Source organism: Palaemon carinicauda, chromosome 4 (genome assembly GCF_036898095.1).
Source record: "Palaemon carinicauda isolate YSFRI2023 chromosome 4, ASM3689809v2, whole genome shotgun sequence".
Taxonomy (NCBI): domain Eukaryota; kingdom Metazoa; phylum Arthropoda; class Malacostraca; order Decapoda; family Palaemonidae; genus Palaemon; species Palaemon carinicauda.
Window position 1 is genome coordinate 89,683,033 of NC_090728.1, and position 19,596 is coordinate 89,702,628.

General features: G+C 37.3%; 1 protein-coding gene across 4 annotated transcripts in view; it reads left to right on the forward strand.

Moving 5' to 3' along the window:
- Positions 1–12,984: 12,984 nt before the first annotated feature.
- Positions 12,985–19,596, forward strand: part of chb (chromosome bows) — a 356,425-nt gene continuing 349,813 nt past the window's right edge. For all 4 annotated transcript variants that reach the window (XM_068372454.1, XM_068372458.1, XM_068372461.1 and 1 more), the window contains exon 1: positions 12,985–13,117. The gene's annotated coding sequence lies outside the window, so the exon portion shown is untranslated. The remainder of the gene's footprint in view (positions 13,118–19,596) is intronic.

Genomic DNA, 19,596 nt, shown 5'->3' on the forward strand with positions numbered 1-19,596 from the left:
CCCCTTGCATTAGAAGTTCTTTGATCTCTTTTTAGCTCCCACATCCCTTGCATTAGAAGTTCTTTGACCTCTTTTTAGCTCCCCCACCCCTTTCATTAGAAGTTCTTTGACCTCTTTTTAGCTCCCACACCCCTTGCATTAGAAGATCTTTGACCTCTTTTTAGCTCCCACACCCCTTTCATTAGAAGTTCTTTGACCTCTTTTTAGCTCCCACACCTCTAGCATTAGAGGTTCTTTGACCTCTTTTTAGCTCCCCCACCTCTAGCATTAGAAGTTCTTTGACCTCTTTTTAGCTCCCACACCCCTATCATTAGAAGTTCTTTGACCTCTTTTTAGCGCCCACACCCCTTGCATTAGAAGTTCTTTGACCTCTTTTTAGCTCCCACACCCCTTGCATTAGAAGTTCTTTGACCTCTTTTTAGGTCCCACACCCCTTGCATTAGAAGTTCTTTGACCTCTTTTTAGCTCCCCCACCCCTTGCATTAGAAGTTCTTTGACCTCTTTTTAGCTCCCCCCACCCCTTGCATTAGAAATTCTTTGACCTCTTTTTAGCTCCCACACCCCTTGCATTAGAAGTTCTTTGACCTCTTTTTAGCTCCCACACCCCTTTCATTAGAAGTTCTTTGACCTCTGTTTAGCTCCCACACCCCTTGCATTAGAAGTTCTTTGACCTCTTTTTAGCTCCCCCACCCCTTGCATTAGAAGTTCTTTGACCTCTTTTTAGCACCCCCACCCCTTGCATTAGAAATTCTTTGACCTCTTTTTAGCTCTCCCACCCCTTGCATTAGAAGTTATTTGACCTCTTTTTAGCTCCCCCACCCCTTGCATTATAAGATCTTTGACCTCTTTTTAGCTCCCCCACCCCTTGCATTAGAAGTTTTTTTACCTCTTTTTAGTTCCCACACCCCTTTCATTAGAAGTTCTTTGACCTCTTTTTGGCTCCCCCACCTCTAGCATTAGAAGTTCTTTGACCTCTTTTTAGCTCCCCCACCCTTTGCATTAGAAGTTCTTTGACCTCTTTTTAGGTCCCACACCCCTGGCATTAGAAGTTCTTTGACCTTTTTTTAGCTCCCCCACCCCTTGCATTAGAAGTTCTTTGACCTCTTTTTAGCTCCCCCACCCCTTGCATTAGAAGTTCTTTGACCTCTTTTTAGCTCCCACACCCCTTGCATTAAAAGTTCTTTGACCTCTTTTTAGCTCTCCCACCCCTTGCATTAGAAATTCTTTGACCTCTTTTTAGGTCCCACACCCCTTGCATTAGAAGTTCTTTGACCTCTTTTTAGCTCCCACACCCCTTTCATTAGAAGTTCTTTGACCTCTTTTTAGCTCCCACACCCCTTGCATTAGAAGTTATTTGACCTCTTTTTAGCTCCCCCACCTCTTGCATTAGAAGTTCTTTGGCCTCTTTTTAGCTCTCACACCCCTTGCATTAGAAGATTTTTTACCTCTTTTTAGCTCCCACACCCCTTGCATTAGAAGTTCTTTGACCTCTTTTTAACTCCCACACCTCTAGCATTAGAGGTTCTTTGACCTCGTTTTAGCTCCCCCACCTCTAGCATTAGAAGTTCTTTGACCTCTTTTCAGCTCCCTTACCTCAAGCATTAGAAGTTCTTTGACCTCTCTTTATAGCTCCCCCACCTCTAACATTAGAAGTTCTTTGACCTCTTTTTAGCTCCCACACCTCTAGCATTAGAAGTTCTTTGACCTCTTTTCAGCTCCCTTACCTCAAGCATTAGAAGTTCTTTGACCTCTCTTTATAGCTCCCACACCTCTAACATTAGAAGTTCTTTGACCTCTCTCTTTAGCTCCCATACTTCTAGCATTAGACGTTCTTTCACATATATTTCAAGGTTCCATACTTTTAGCATTAGCGGGTCTTCGATCTATATTTTGAGGTGCCTTTCTTCTAGCATTAGAGGCTCTCTATTTTTAGGTATCTTACCTCTGGCATTAGAGGCTCTCTATTTTTAGGTGTCTTACCTCTGGCATTAGAGGCTCCTCTTCGCTGTTCTCTCCTGTCTTCTAGTTTTCAAGATCTTCTTTCATTAGATAATCTGTTTCTTTCGGGATTTCATTGTCTCTTTTCCTTAGTTCGTCAGTGTCCTTCTAGATTTCAAAAGAGATTTCAGTGCCGCGAGTTCTCACTTCGTCAGATTCCTCAGGGAAATCGAAGGCATTTCTTCTTTACCTATCTGGGCAATGAGTAAAGAGATGAATACTATCGATTTCTCCGCATACACTATCATGCCAAAGTAAATGACGAGCAACATGATATATTTACCAATGTCGTCTGGATATGTCCTTACTTCAATGGCGAATTTTGGGACAAACCTGTTGAAGAACTACACGTCACTCACCGTTCAGTTGAACCATTTTGCCTCCATCCTCATTCCCCGCAATCCGGTTTTGCACCGATACAAAGCCTCGTACTTTTTCCAAGAGTCTCCTTTAATAAGACATCGTCGCAAAAGCCCAAGCAAAGGATCCTTCAAGGCGCATACATTATGATCTTCAAAGCTCAGCTGCCAACGGAAGATCCCGTGTCTTTCTATAGGTTGGGCGATATAAAAACGAACGATCGGCAACTTCGGCAGTAACCAAAACCATCTGTAGTTGATGGTGTTCCGAAGACGTAACACATAATTCTTACCGGCAGCTTCCTATTCCGCCAGAATGCGATCTCTGTGAATTAAGTGAAATCCTTCTCCCAGTCATAAACTCATTTCCTCTTACTCCTATTGACGCGCAATTCCTTGGTTAGATTTCGCCAGCTACATACAGATCATGTGAGGTGTTGCAGGCTACGTTTGAAAAAATGAAGATCAGGTCTCCAGAAGTCATTTGAAGCTCGGGGAGGAGTTGTTCAGAACTGCTCCTGGAAATTTCAGTTCTGGAGTCATTCAGAAATCCATGTTAAGTATACGACTATGTCCTTTGAAGACTTTTGGAAATTCGGGAAAGTTTTCTTCAGAAACCGTTCTGAGATTCCGTTCTGGAGGCATTCAGAATTCCATGCTAAATCTATGGCTATTTTTTTTCTGAAGCCATTTGGAAATCCGGGAAAGTTTTCTTCCGATACCGTTCTGAGATTCCGTTCTGGAGGCATTAAGAATTCCATGCTAAGTCTATGGCTATTTCTTCTGAAGCCATTTGGAAATCCGAGAAGATCTTCTTCCGAATTCTTTTAGGACTCGCGAAAAATTTCATTCTTGTTTTATAACAACAACAACAATAATAATAATAATAATAATAATAATAATAATAATAATAATAATAATAATAATAATAATAATAATAATAATGATAATAATAATAATAATAATAATAAACTACGTGATTTGATTTATGGATTTGAGTTGAAAAGTTTTGAAGACGCTAAACGCTCAATTTTGCAGTTTGAAGGAAACTTTAAGATACCCAGACGAAGGGCGAAGGGTAATTGAGGTTTAAAGCAAAGCGAATTGAAATACTTGATTTCAGCAAAATTTTTTCAGGTGTAGGATTTAGAACAATCTATTTCTGGTACGAATCGATATATATATATATATATATATATATATATATATATATATATACTATATTTATATATTATATGAATACAGTATATTTGCATGTACTGTATACACACACACACACACACACACACACACACACATATATATATATATATATATATATATATATATATATATATATATATATATATATATACATACATACTGTTTGTACATACATACATCCCTAAATACAGCAGCCTTCGTATTCTCCCAACTGTTTGAACATGCAAAAGCAAATGTAAAATGCATATCACCAAGTTATGGCTTAACCTTGATATTTCATCGAGATTTCATGTGTGGACAAGATATCTGTCCACAACCCACTGTACATTTTGTTCTTCAAAACGGAATAACATCTTGAAATCACGATCAAGTGTGGGTAAACGGGGCATGTATTGTTTAACATGCCTCACATCCACAAAATCTGCCATCGTTCTGAGAATCGGACAGAACAACCTTTCTCTTCGAACTGCAGTCTGATACTGACCAGACTCAGCTTTTTCGAAGCATATGCTCTTTATATGAAGTAAAGGATCTTCTTTGTGTCTAACCATTTACTTTTATGTGATTATAAGGATATGCTTTTACTCTAAAAGTAGAAGCTTTTGCTTGAAATGTTAATGAATACAAGTAGAAGGATTTCCTTCATACTTTGCAAGTATAAGCATATCCTTTTCTTTATGAATACCACCCCAATTGTCTGAAAAAGGTCATACATGGTGATTTGTGATTCTCTGTTGTTTTTTCCATTAGCTGATTAAATACGTGGTTATGGTCAGTCGTTGAATACCCACTTCTAAAGCTTGCCTGCTCTCTTAGATGATTAAAGCCTAGCTGTTTGCGTCTTTCCATTCGGCCTAATATGACCTTTGTAAATATTTTACATTTTACTGAGAGTAAACTCATTGGGCAGTAATTTTTCAGGTCTTTTGTGACCCCCTCTCTGTGAATTAGCGTAATGATAGAGTTTTTCTAAGATGCAGGTATAGAGCATTCGTAAATTTGAAAAGTTCGAGTTTTATTCCTGTGAAGTCTCTCTCTCTCTCTCTCTCTCTCTCTCTCTCATACATATATATATATATATATATATATATATATATATATATATATATATATATACATATATATATATATATATATATATATATATATATATATATATATATATATGTCCAATATTCTATACAATCGATAAAGACAAATTATTTTCGATTTAATACTGCAGTAAATTTCAGCCGCCCCCTCTCTCTCTCTCTCTCCCCTGGTATATGTACATCAACGTCAGATGTAAATATCAGTATCATTTGGTTTTTAATGTTTATTCATGATCTTTTAGTGTGCACATTCCTGTTGTTTACTTTGCCGAATTTATTTTGATATGACAATTTTAAGGAGATTAAATATGTTGGAACACTTGTTAAGTCACAATAAATTTTTCGAAGGAATAAGATCAATTCTCAGAAAACTCTGATATGGCTGTTTTATATGTCAACTTTTTCTGTTTAGTATTTGAGGCAAAACTCCTATTTATTGAAAGTGGAAATTTGAATGGGATTACAGTCTAATTTGGTTGGTATCCAATATCATTTGCACTATTGAAATGTGACATGATTAACAAATGTACGTGGCATGAAAACTCCATAATTCTATAATGGTTTAATAAGTTTACTGGTTCTAAAAGTAATATATGTTGCAAACAAAGCTAAGATTTTAAATGGCAAGGTAAATTATTTCTATAAAGAAATAGTGCACTCAGTAGAATGAAAAAAAAAAGAATCTTAAAAAAAAAGGAAAAAAGAAACAGCCTTTTCTTTGTAGAAATGTCTAATATGAGGAAATTAAAAAGTTTTCATGATTTAAAGCTTGGAATATACGAAAACCTTGAAACTTTAAGAAAACTAGAACAATAATCAACATCTACTGTTGAATAGTTGCTTCGAGAATAATGTAGTAAAAGAGATGTGGGAGATTGACATCATCCTTCTCTCTCTCTCTCTCTCTCTCTCTCTCTCTCTCTCTCTCTCTCTCTCTCTCTCTCTCTCTCTCTCTCTCTCTCTCTTTTCTCACACACACACACACACACACACTCCCAAGTGGTAAAAATTCATTATATGTGGGCTGGAAATAATGAGATTGTTTCTGATATAAAGCAAGTTGGAGGAAGTGGAGAGACTAACTACAATTCGATGAGTCAAGAATTGCTGTTGGTTAATAGTTGAACGGAAGGATCTAGGTGCTCAAATAATTATAGATATAACTCCAGAGGTAGTCAGTTGATGAGGTTTCCCGGGAATGTATAGTCATATATTAAAAGTAATTGTAGAGATTACTGTTGAAATGTTTTATATGTATCAGGATGCTGTTATTGCATAAGGCGTATTCACCTGATAAATGCAATTATAAGGAGAAAAAGGTTTCAGATATATGAATATCACTCTTAGATAGCTTAAAATTGGGTCAGCTTCCCGGGGGGGGGGGCGCTTACGGTGCCTCCCGGACCCCTAGCTGCTTTGGTTAGGTTTTCCCTTGGAGGAAAAATAACAGTATTAATCCTCCTAGGGTTTTCCGACCGCCCCCCCCCCTTTTTTTTTTTTTTTTTTGAACATGCTGGATCCGCGCTTGGACAGAATCATCTCGAACACGTGGTTGAGCATGGTTTTGATAAAAGTTACCATGGAAGCTGGAAATGATTATAGACACAGGGAACAAAGAAATTACACCACACGTTCATCGGTACTGCAAGATGAAGAAGCTGCTGATTCTCATCTTAATTTGTTGGACAGAAACTTACGGTCTATTAAATTTCTTATTCCTGATCTAGATATTAATCTTTGACACCGTCGTTCAATTAGTTCATTATGTATGATGCATAAGATTTTTCATAACTCTGACCATCCTTTACATTCAGATCTCCCTGGACAATTCTATCCTGTTCGTAATACTAGACAGGCAGTTAATTCTAATAGCCAGGCCTTCTCCATCATGAGGCTCAATATTACACAGTATTCTAGAAGTTTTATTCCAGCTGTTACCAAGTTGTGGAGTGATCTTTCTAATCGGGTAGTTGAATCAGTAGAACTTCAAAAGTTCAAAGTTGGAGCAAATGTTTTTATGTTGATCAGGCGGACATGAGTCTTTTTATAGTTTATATATGACATATCTGTTTTTGACGTTGTTAATAGTTTATATAGGACATATCTGTTTTGACGTTGTTACTGTTTTTAGAATGATTTATTGTTAATTTATTCTCATCATTTATTTATTTCCTTATTTCCTTTCCTCACTGGGCTATTTTTCCCTATTGGAGCCCTTGGGCTTATAACATCTTGCTTTTCCAACTAGGGTTGTAGCTTGGCTAATAATAATAATAATAATAATAATAATAATAATAATAATAATAATAATGATAATAAAAGTATTATTAACAAGACTTTCGCAAACAAGGATGATATATATTTCAGCTAATTGAAAGAACTTGTTAGTATTTTATCGGATTAGGAGTGTTTTATCTGTTTCTCAGATTTTAATGTTTTTAAGAAGTACTGTACATGTGCGGTTAACATTTTATTTTTCATGTAAAGAAGTTTTTTTTTAAATATATAAGTTTTCTGATTAATTTCTTATCAATTAGATATTCTATGAGTCATTTATTTTATCTTTCACATTTTTGGGCCATCTCTGAGAGTAGAGTTTGATAGTGCTTATATTATCAAGGAACACGCTTAAAAAAATATTCAAATAAACGTTCAAATTTAAATTTGTATCCTAAAGATTTATATTGTAATTTGTTTAAAATTTATCATTTTAAAGTAAATTTTATGTAGCTATTCAGGACTGGACGGTTCCAGTTTGTTTCTCCAAATCCATTAACCTAGAAGACGTTACTTCCCTACAATGGAACTTAGCCACACCCTTCTGTCCAGCACAGGAATGGTAGGAGCTCAGCTACGTCTACCAGTATTCCGCCAAAGTGTCACTCTGGGGTTATACTTTCTTGAGGCCTTGTGGCGCCTAGGTTACATATGTGTCAGGTTTTCTTCATTTTGCAATTTGTTCCATTCATTATGCACCCCTTTCATTATCTATTTATGTTCCTTTTTCATGTTTTCCTTTTTATCTTTTATATTATTTTCTTCTTGGGATCAGGTTATGCTTGGTCTTATTGTACAATATAGCAATTATATTTCTCAGGGAATTGCCTGAAGATTTGTTCCATTCATTATGCGTCCCTTTCACTATTTATATATTATTTTTTTCAGTTTTAATTTCTTTATTTGTCTTGTTCTTTTCAATCAGTTTTTCTCTTGGGTTCAGGTCATGCTTGGTCTTACTGTACAGTACATCAATTGTGTTTTTTTTGGCGGATTACCTTAAGTGCTCTTTAACATTTTGTTCCCTTCCCTTTGAGGTGGATAATACAGTCTGTGATGCATAGCCTTATCTTTGATAGATGAGTGGCATCAGTGTTATTCCTTCCATTTCAATCTCAATTTTAGTATGTTGCTTTATTTTATTTAGTTATCAATTTATTTATTGTTGCTACTACCGTTCCTGTGCGTACGCCCCTGGCTTCGTTTTAGGGGAGTATGCGACAGGAGCAAAGAGGCCTCGGAGCTATATTGGCGGGCTTTACGGGTTTTGGTTGTATGTGGGGTCCCTCCAGTGTTTGCTGCACCCCATTGAAATTTACAGGCTCTTCTCCCATTACCTTGAGGACTGGCGACGATTTTAATCTAAGGAGAGCATCTCTTCAGGTTGAGTTTTCTGAGCGCTTATTGCCCCGTGGAGACACTCAAGCTAGAAAGCACGACCTACTTGATCTCTAAAACAGAGGCCACTATTCACACGAACTGCCTGCCATAGCCTCTTCCCAAACGGTCTTTAAGCTTGACCTGTGGTCAGCTGCTGTGATGAACTTTTTAAGTCTTGCTTGAGTGTACACTCTGGCACACTATTCTACTACTACTACTATTATTATTATTATTATTATTATTATTATTATTATTATTATTATTATTATTATTATTATTATTATTATTAAAAGCTAAGCTACAACCCTAGTTGGAAAAGCAAGATGCTATAAGCCCAAAGGCTCTAACAGGGAAAAATAGCCCAGTGAGGAAAGGAAATAAGGAAATAGATAAGCTACATGAGAAGTAATAAATAATCAAAATAAAATATTTTAAGAACAGTAACATTTAATTAGGTCTTTTATAATATATAAACTAAAAACTTCAAAATAAACAATAGGAAGAGAAATAAGATAGAACAGCGTGCCCAAGTGTATCCTCAAGCAAGAGAAATCTATTCCAAGACAGTGGAAGGGCATGGTACAGAGGCTATGGCACAACCCAAGACTAGGGAACAATGGTTTGATTTTGGAATGTCCTTCTCCTAGAAGAGCTGCTTACCATAGCTAAAGTCTCTTCTACCCTTACCAAGAGGAAAGTAGCCACTGAACAATGACATTGCAGTAGTTAATCCATTGTGCAAAGAAAAATTTTTGGTATTCCAAGTGTTGTCAGGTGCGTGAGAACAGAGGAGAATGTGGAAAGAATAGGCTAAACAATTCGATCTATGTTTAGGCAAAGACAAATTGAGCCGTAATCAGAGAGAGGGGCCAAAGTAGTACTGTCTGACCAGTTAATGGGCCCAATAACTCTCCAGCGGTAGTATCTCTTCCTCTTTTTGTTCGAAGTTTTTATAGTTTATATATGAAGGATTTGTCTGATTTAACTGTTCTTAAAATATTTTATTTTGATTGTTCATTACTTCTCTTATAGTTTATTTACTTCGTTATTTCCTTTCCTCACTCGGCCCTTGGGCTTATTGCATTTTACTTTTCTAACTAAGGTTGTAGATTAGCAATTATTAATAATAATAATAATAATAATAATAATAATAATAATAATAATAATAATAATAATGTTAGATAATCAGTTAAGTCAATTTTCAAGCAGTCAGATACTGATAGCGTGTAATGGTAACATTATATACTTTTAGTGCCCGTAGAGTCTAGGTAATAAAGAAAACCTTTCTAATAAACAGTATTTCCTGATTCTTGAGTTTCATATTTTTCAAGCTATCTCGTTAATACTGTCCAATGTTTTTTTTCCTCCATAACTAATTCATTTCAGCAAGCATCATTGTATTCAAAATAAACCAACCCGTTCAAACATTTTCCTTAGTTTTGATTTTTTTTTCACAATTCCTAATCAACATCGTAATTCCAATCAGCAATTATATATTCCCCTTTCTGAACTTATATATCAAAAACTTAGAGCTTTACTAATGCCTTAGAAAATAAGCTACAAGCAACTCGAAGAGCAATGAAAAAATTATGATGAGAATAACAATCAGAAACAAAAAGAACAATATGGACACGAAAGTAAAGTATAGGATGCTCTAACAGCATGCAAGAAAAAGAAAGGGACATGGACATAAAATGAGAATGACAGATGATAGATGGACAAGAAGAATAACAGAATGGGTCCCTAGAAATTGCAAACGAAGCAGGGAAAGAAAGGGAAGACGATGGAATGGTGAGCTAAGAAAAAATGAGGGTATAGACTGGCGTAGAAACACCAAAAACAGACGTGAATGGAATTCCGGACATGTCTGAGGCCTTTGTCCTGCAGTGGACTAGCAATTAAATGACTATATATATATATATATATATATATATATATATATATATATATATATATATATATATATATATATATATATATATATGTGTGTGTGTGTGTGTGTGTGTGTGTGTGTGTGTGTGTGTGTGTGTTGTACAGCAATGGCATTTGTTGACTATGAAAAAGCCTTTGATAGTGTGCACCGGCCAATTTCGTGGAGATTTCTGCGTTATTATGGAATTCCTCTTAAATATGTGAATTTGATTAAGTCTGTTCGTGAGCATAGCAAGCGCAAAGATAATGTTAATGGAGTCTTATCAAGTGAATATCCAATGAACAGCGGAATACTCCAAGGGAATGTGTTGTCCCTTATTTTTTTTATCCTCATGGAATTTGTAATGCTAGACCAGTCAGTAATGACGGAGAAGGACTGGACTAGATTAGAGATAGGAAATTAGCAGACATAGATTATGCTGATGATGCTGTTCTTATTAGCAGAACACTACAGGATTTGCAATGCTTGCTTACCGGAATGGATGAAATATCACAAGAAGTTGGGCTCAAGATAAATAGAAAAAAAAAACAGAGATTATGAGAACGGAGTATGCAATGGAAGATGAAATACCTTTGGAAGGAGAAAGGATTAATGAGGTAGAATTATTTAAGTATTTAGGAACTATGATCTCTATACAGGGTCTTTAGAATTAGAGTTTAGTGAAAGATTAGAAAAGAGCAAATCAGACAATGGCTAGGTTAAGTAGAATTTGGAATTCAAATCGCCTGAAATTATATATAAAAATCAGACTACATATCAGTTTAGTGAGATCAATGTTACTATAAAATATATATGGACATGAGTCATGGTATGACAATGAAAAAAGTCTCCAAAAGATTTAGTAGATTTGAGAATATTGGGAGTTAAATGACAGGACAGGATTAGAAATGAAACTGTTCGAGATTAGGCTACTCGAGTGCGATATGTGGATGAGATCATGATGAGGGGTAGATGGAAATGGTTTTTGCATGCTCTTCGCGCTCCCCAAGAAAGACTAGTTCACCAAACGATCAGCTGGGCTCTACAAGGCAATAGAAGAGTTGGGAGACCTAGGCCTATATGGCTGAGGACTGTGAAGTGCGAAATAGTAGATGATAAACTGAGAAGTATTGAATTAAAAGCTCAAGATAGAGACGGCTGGCAAAATCCAACCGAGATACTTTACGTCAATGGGCACACACACACACACATATATATATATATATATATATATATATATATATATATATATATATATATATATATATATATATATATATATATGTGTGTGTGTGTGTGTGTGTGTGTGTGTGTGTGTGAATAAATACACACTATTTTATTTTAACGGATGCTTTCGTGGTCCTATCACACCAGGGAACAGTACATACGAGGCCTACAGTTTATTGTATAAACTTTTTTTTTTCTTGGGGGGGGGGGGGGGGAATCACAGCGTATTGCATGTTATTGCCAAAACCACATTTTCGAAACTATCATAAGCAGAAAAATAACCGAAATGCCATCCCTAGTGATTTTGTCTACTTTCAATTATTTTTTGTTTCAAGAAAAAAAAAACTTTATTTCCAGAAATTCTAGGTGAATGGGTATTCATGATATTAATTTGCTTATAATGGCAATATCATTGCAATTATGATAAAATTGATATCTGGCAATAATTCTATGGTACGGGTTATTATGAAGGGATAGATTTAAATATTACCATGCTTTTAATGTAATTCAGGAAATTTCTTGGAGTACTCTTGCCCCAAAGGCAACAGTATAGAATTTATGTTTTCGATCAAGGTAAGTACATAACTCGAGCATGCCATTCGGCTAAAAAGATGACATCATAAAATAAAAGGAAACAAACCTAAATAGGGAGAACGACATTCCATTTGATGTTAGATAATAAAAACTTTAAGGTACTTATAATGATATGAAATTTAAAAAGATCATATGGTGGCAATATCACATACGTAAATCCGTAAAATAATTTCTTTTCTTTTATTTGGATGGAGTAATTCACATAGTAACACATGTGCAGATGAATGTTACATTTCGGATTAGTTTATTCAGCACAATAGGATATAGATGAAATAAAATATTTCATATGTCCTCATATGACATTCATAACAAACGTAACATTTTGGCAAATCATATTTCCTTCTCATAGGGAACCTACACAGTACGTTGTTGATTTGCTTCTCGAAATTATCTCTAAATGGGGAGTAGTAATAGTAACAAATGAAGTGTGGGCGGGAAATATAAACACTAAAAAGTATATTAAAGATATGACCGAGAAAGGTATGGCAAAGATTGACATTTAACACGGCACTGTTAGTAATATTGCCGGCAATATTTAAGTTTTATTTTTTAAGATATGATGTATTCGCACATAAGAGAAGTTACCGGTAAATTACCAAATGTCAATTTACTGTATGAACAGGAAATAAATATTATTCTGTACAGCTCTGGTCTTTTAAAACAATAATGTTGGTTTCCATTTTGAGTCCATTTAAAGAATTCGAATCTATTAAGCTTATTAGTAATGCCTCAATAGAGAAATTTACTGCACCAAACTTCAAGCATTAATTCTTTTATAAATGTTTTTAATATATTTTCTTCACTCGTAACAGATTGATTGATGAAAATTACATTTGTTTACGGAGATAAAAAGGATTCTACTCAAAAGGATCTGGCAATCTTCACTTGTTTAAATTGTGCGCCACCTATCGGCAACTTTTGGCAATGCAGGTGTTGGTCAATCAAAACGGTTCCAGTTTATTTAGTGTTATGGGCCAGGGCAATCGTAGTGTCGAACAAATGCTCACAAAAGTGTAAATTTAATTATGGATTTAAAGTGTAAAGAAGTGAAAATGCCATAGAAAACACTATAGCAGGTAAGGTTAGACACTGTATATACATTTAGCTCATTTACATCGTGGGTTTTAGAAAATTATTGATCTTGATGAGTCAACGAGGGATGGGCAAAGGCGATCTCATATTATTTTTGAAAGTGAATACTTTGGTAGCACATAAGAAGACGTACCTACCAGTTCAAAGTATATGGTAACATGCCGGTTACCGTGAAAGGATATTTATGGGTATTTTAGGGAGTGTTTATGGGCGTTGTTTGGTTACACAGTGAAAGTTCCCTTTGGAGATTCGTCTAGTAGACTATTCAGTATTAGACTTCCTTGTCAGCTCAAATTTTTAATGCAGTGCATCGTTATTTGTTTTATAATTGTTATGGGAATGCTGTGTTTATCTTTTAAAAATTATTTATCTGTTTAAATCGTGATATAGCTTTGCTCAAGTTTAAGCGACAGTTGGCGGTTTAGGCGTAGGCTACCAAAGATTGAGGCAGTTTCCCGAAGCGAAATCCTTTCGTCGGCACCTGCTGACACATCTGACACTAACGCTTTTAGTAAGTGCCCTAAGCATGTGGTGTTGAAACTATTCGTTTAACTAGGGTGAAAATAGCTCGAAATAGTAGCAATTGCTCAATGGCTTTGTGATGTTATGGTTTGGGCCAGCTTTAGTGCTGCTTGGATTTGGTCTAGTAGCTTCAGGTAAGCAGAGGGTAGCCCTTTTAGACCTATGTTAGGATGACTTAATATGCTAAGTTAGCTACTTTAGTATTGGTAATTCAATAGATTCAGATTTGTCGAAGGGGTTAGGAGTGGTTGTTTGCCTTAGGTTAATAATTAGCATATTGAGTTGGCTTTAGGTGATTAACCGACTGGGTTATTGTATGTTCAGATCAATCAAATTGAATGGTTCCTCATAAATGCAAGAAAATGTTTAACTATGCAGTAGTGAAACTATAGTCATTCTGTTGTTAGTATAGATTATGGGCTTTATCATACTTGAGGAAAGGGAAAGCCTTACTAAAAAAGAAAAAAAAATATAGAAAAACTTCTACTCTCTTTGAAAAGGACAATTATTTTCACTGCCAATATATATATATATATATATATATATATATATATATATATACATATATATATATATATATATATATATATATATATATATCTCCAGTATATAGATCCTTTAATAATGGGGGACCCCTATTGGGAACCAGGGGTTTTGGGTGGAGAAAACAAAGTGGGAAAATGGGATAGGGTGAAAAAAAAAATCCACAAGTATATCAATTATTTACGTAGAACCTTCATGGGAGCCTTGGTTGTTTACAAATCTTTGAAAAACTGTCTTTGGCTTTAACAGTTTTTAATGTATAATGAGAATATTTCGTACTGTCCTTTGCTAATCATCAATTGAAGAATTGCATATACTAACTTTACTAATTTTGTGTCAGTACAGGAATGTGAATGTGTTTAAATAGCATGTTTAAATTTGAGGGGAAATTAACATTTGTAATTTCATGATAGGCAATAGAAAAATGGCTATAGCCTGTGGTTTTTTTTTTTTCATGAAAATAGTTCAGATATGTCATTGAAAGAGATATTTACATGATTTTTTTTTTTGTGCTCAGTATTGAATATGGCTAATGGGTACCCAGCACCACAGATCAATGCCGTTACTGTTTATGTTATTAAGAACTACTTGAACATTCCTTAGCAGCACAGGCAAATATAAAATTTCGATAGAACCACAATTTTACAAGGTAAGAGAAAAATAGACCTTTTAAAATATAGCCTCCAGATTATTCAGGAACTTGCTTTGGAAAATTACAAACTCAATTAAGGGTTTCCCACCTTAAAGTAAAGATGATGGTTGGTGTAAGGGCTTCCAAAAGTAACCAAGAAAGACATGTTGGCAAATAATCTTAGATAAACTGTAAGGAAATTTACTTATTTCATGTATTAAGTTATATGTATAAAACATTGAAAAATAAATTTTCAGTTAACTAAGATAATTTCAAATTAAGGTATGGTTACTGATTTTTAAGTTTATTACTCTAATTTGTTTGCTTCTTTTACTGTTACGTATTTTTGGTTGGAACCACTGTTCTAAGTTGTGCTGTGCATTTTAATTTTTGATTAGGCATAGGAAATTTAGCTTGTATTTAGAAATAGAGGAGCTATAAATACTTTTCATGGATTCTAGTAGTAATTGTTTTAATTTGATTGGTTAAGAATAGAAAATTCCAAAATAGTTTGTAAACGGAAGGCTTTGACATTAATATTCTCAGTATCTCCGGTAACTGAGAATTAGTTGCTGACTGTGCTAAGTATCCAGCGGTTGCAAAAGATTCTAGTTAGAATCTATTATGTTTATATGATAGTTGGTTGGATAACTTGAATAAAAAACTTGATGCAATCCAATGAATGCCATTAAAGAAGGTTTGTGTGAAAATGAAAGGGGTAGGGAGTATTTTTGATGAAAACATGACATTCTAGAGAAAAAAATAACCTGTGCAACATATCCTGCTCTGCATGTCTTTATTTATAATTCTTAGGTAAGGTGGCTGTAGGATATTTATCCATTAGCAAGTCATCTTGTATTATATAGTATGGTGCAGGAGAAAATGATGAAATCAGTTATGATATACCTACTTGTTTCATGTATAAAGCATTGATATTACAGTATAGGTTATGTAATCTTTAGGAGAATATGTATGCAACCATAGTGTGGTGCTTTGCAATGTTAATACATATATTAATTTGAGTGGGTATTTGGTTGTCTTTTGTTAACAGTATTGTGACTATCAAAGCCATCTTAACATAGTTGGTCAAAACAATGTTTCTTAGCTTATAATCCATACTCTGCTAAATCAGCCATTTGGAATATTTTACTGTACTGTTATACCCAGCCTATATCGTTATTTAGTACCAAGAGATTCAAGGTAAGTCAATCTCGTCCTATAGTGTCATAAAGGTTCCCTATTCATATTCTTAGCTCGAAAAATAATTACAATCTGCTATAATTTTATAAAAATCAGTTACACATTAATGAGCTTACATTTTTGAAGTACAGTACAGTAATAGTTATTTTATGACATCGAGGTGGGATTAAACAGTATAAGTTGAGTTTTATTTTTATATTTGATATTTAAGGAGAGTGATGTATGTTGAACCGACGTAAAGAGGCGTATTGCAGTACAGTTTAAAACATTTTACAATGAACTACAGTGCTTTTAAAGTTTTTTTGTGATAGTTAGTCCTAGGCAACCTTGTAATTACCTCTTTCATGGGAAAATGAATTCTCTCTATCTGTGGGATTTTTTCACATATAGCTAGACCCAAAGAAATCAGCCGCTAATAATTGCTGCGTTTTGATATGTATTACTACTGCTGTTGTTGATCATTAACCAGTGCATATTTAATTTGATTTTTTTATGAATAGAACTTACCTGGCAGTTATATATATATAGCTATAGTCTCTGACGTCTGGCAGAATTTTTTAAAATTCGCGGCAACCGTCGTGTGGTGGTTGTGCGGTTAGGTGGTTAACACCCCTTACAGGGTGGTACGTGGAATCATTCCCGTTTTCTGTTCCTCAGATCATCTCTGCCGGTTGGACTGACAACATTGTTGGTCCGCCATTGAAGTTTTTTTTAAATCGCTTTCCCTTTGTCGCTGTACTGGACTTCTTTTTTGGTGACATACACTGATCTAGGGTTTTGACAATCGTTTTTGTTATTATTCTTTGACTATTTGTTTGTTTACGATGACTGATAAACTTCATTTTCGAGTTTGTGTAGATGAGGTATGCAAGGTGAGGTTACCGAAAGTTTCGGTAGACCCTCACACTGTTTGTTTAAAGTGCAGGGGTTTTGAATGTGCACTTGATAATAGGTGCAAGGAATGTGAGGTTTTGATCGAGAAAGAATGGTTAAGTATGAAACTCTGTGTGCGTAAGTTGGAGTTAGATAAAGCCAGGAGGGCTTCGAGATCTAAATCTAATTCTGCTAGTGAGCTTAGCTTAAATTTTTTTTTTTTTAGATCCCTTAATCAATTCCTCTGTAGAAGTTGAACCTTCTCCTGAGGTAGTAGCCCCTGCCCCTTCTACAGGAACAGTATCTACGGATGACCCTCGGTACGACAGGATGGCGGCTGAGTTGAAGGCTATCAAAGACCAGCTTTCAGCCTTTAAAGGTAAGAGTGGGAGTGTGATTAGTGCTTGTGAAAGTGCAGTGGAGGTGGCGACTGATCGAACCTGTCACGTCCCTAGGTCTAGACCTCTACCAAGCTCCCAGGACCAAGGGAGAAGGTACGTCAACGGCCGCAAGGGAGTGAGAGGTACGCATCCTCGGTCAGCCGTCGCCTCAAGCAGTCCTGTTGCATTTTCCCAGGCTGCTCATGACTGCCACGGAAAAGGCTTGTCGGAAGTGATGGTGTCTTCCACGAGCCCCTCGCCTAGACGCAAATGGCGGTATGAAGCTTCGAGACCGACCAAGAGGAGGTGAAATCAAGCTGACCAGACCCGTTCTCGCTCTCCCTTATCGAGTAGCCCGGAACCTTTTCCTTCCGAGGATGACTAGGACGCCGTTCCAACGAAGAGGCCAAAGCCTAGAAATGGAGGGAAGGAAGATTCTCCTCCTCTTGTAAGTGACAAGAGACTATCGAGAGAACCTTTTCCTACGACCAGCGCTACTCGGCAGCCATCGCCTTCGGAAACGTAGGATCCAGCAGCAGTCGCGAAATCTTTTATGAAAGTTATGCAGAAGCAACTGTCTTCTCTGGTACAAGCTTTTAGCCGCCCTTCCTCCCAGTCGGGCAGGAATAAGGATAACACTTTACCGATTAAGAAATCGGCCTCTAAGAAGGAACGGAGTGCTTCTCCCAGGGAACCGCGGCGCGATTCGTCAAGCGCGCCGTACCGCGCTTCTTATTCCTCGACACGCCGCCAGGACGCTCACGATTTTCGTCGCCAGGACGCTTCTTCACGACGCCGGGACGCATCCAACTTTCGTCGCAAGGACGCTTGCAGCTCTCGGCTCCAGGACGCATCCTCCTCCCGCCTCGAGAACACTTCTAGCGCGCGACATCAGGACGCCTCCATCGCGCGGCATCAGGACTCCTCCATCGCGCGGCGCCAGGACGCACGCGCCCCTCGATGTCAGGACGCATTCAGCCCTTGCCAACAGGACGCATCCGACGATTTGCTTTTCTCGGACGCAGATGAGCAATTGGAAACTGATCGGCTTGGTAAAGCAACCTCAGACTTAGTTCCTGCAACCCAAAGAGAGACTTAGTTGGAAGTAGGGCAAGATCTAGAGGATATCTCAGAGGATGAAGATAAGCCTGCTAACGCGGCTGCAGATTATAAGGTTCTCTCTCGCTCCCTCCTTGAGCTTTATGGGGAGGAGTTTCAACCTGCTGCTCTTCGTTCTCCTCAGTCGCAGTTTAGCAGGAAGAAGGCCAAAAAGCAGTCGGCTTTCATCAAAATGAAGCTGTCCATCTCGGCTAGGAAGGCTCTCGCTAGAATGGATGACTGGCTGAAGGAGCGTAGGCAAGCGGTCAAGACCAACTTCTCGTTTCCACCAGCTAGACTTGCGTCTAAGGCGGGCATGTGGTACGAGACTGGAGAAGCTCTAGGCCTGGGAGTGCCTGCCTCCTCCCAGGGGTACTTCTCTGGCATTGTTGACTCTTGCAGAAGACATGCCCTTAACTCGGCGAAGGTAATGTGGTCTATGTCTGAGCTTGACCACCTCGTCGGGAATTTTCCGAGCCTTCGAAGCCCTTTTATGTTCCTTCACTTTGAGAGCAGTTACAGTTGTGCAGAAGGCCGAGCTCCTTTACGCCCCCTCTATCGCAGCACCTTTTTCCTGAGTCCCTTGTCAGGGACCTTACCCTTTCTCTTGCGCAAAAGGCCACACAAGACCACCTGTCACGTTCTGCAAGGAAGCCTTTACAAGCGGTTCCTTCGTCATCGAAGAGAGAGGAGAGGAAGCTTCAGCAGCCCTTTCGAGGTAGAGCTCCGATGAGAACAGACTTCAGGGGAAGAGGGCAGGAGATGGGCGGTAGAACGAATAGGGGTTCGTTCAGATTCCGCCTCAGGAGATGAAGCTCAAGTCCTCCAGACAGTGGTAGGAGCAAGACTGTCACTTTTTTGGCAGGCTTGGAAGAAAAGAGGGACGGACGCCCGGTCCCTCTCGATCATGAAGAAGCCTCCGCTTTCAAATACGCCTCTATCCTTGGTGGCGCAGTACTCGGATGTCGGGAAACAAGAGGCTCTACTGAATCTGGTGAACCAGATGCTGGAGAAGGGAGCGATAGAGTCAGTTCTGGAACTATCTTTCCCAGGCTTCTACAATCGCCTGTTTCTGGTACCCAAGAGCTCGGGTGGATAGAGACCAGTGCTAGATGTCAGCACTGAACGTCTTTGTGGAAAAGACAAAATTTACCATGGAGACGACTCAGTCGGTGCTGGCAGCGGTACGTCCAGGGGACTGGATGGTGTTTCTGGA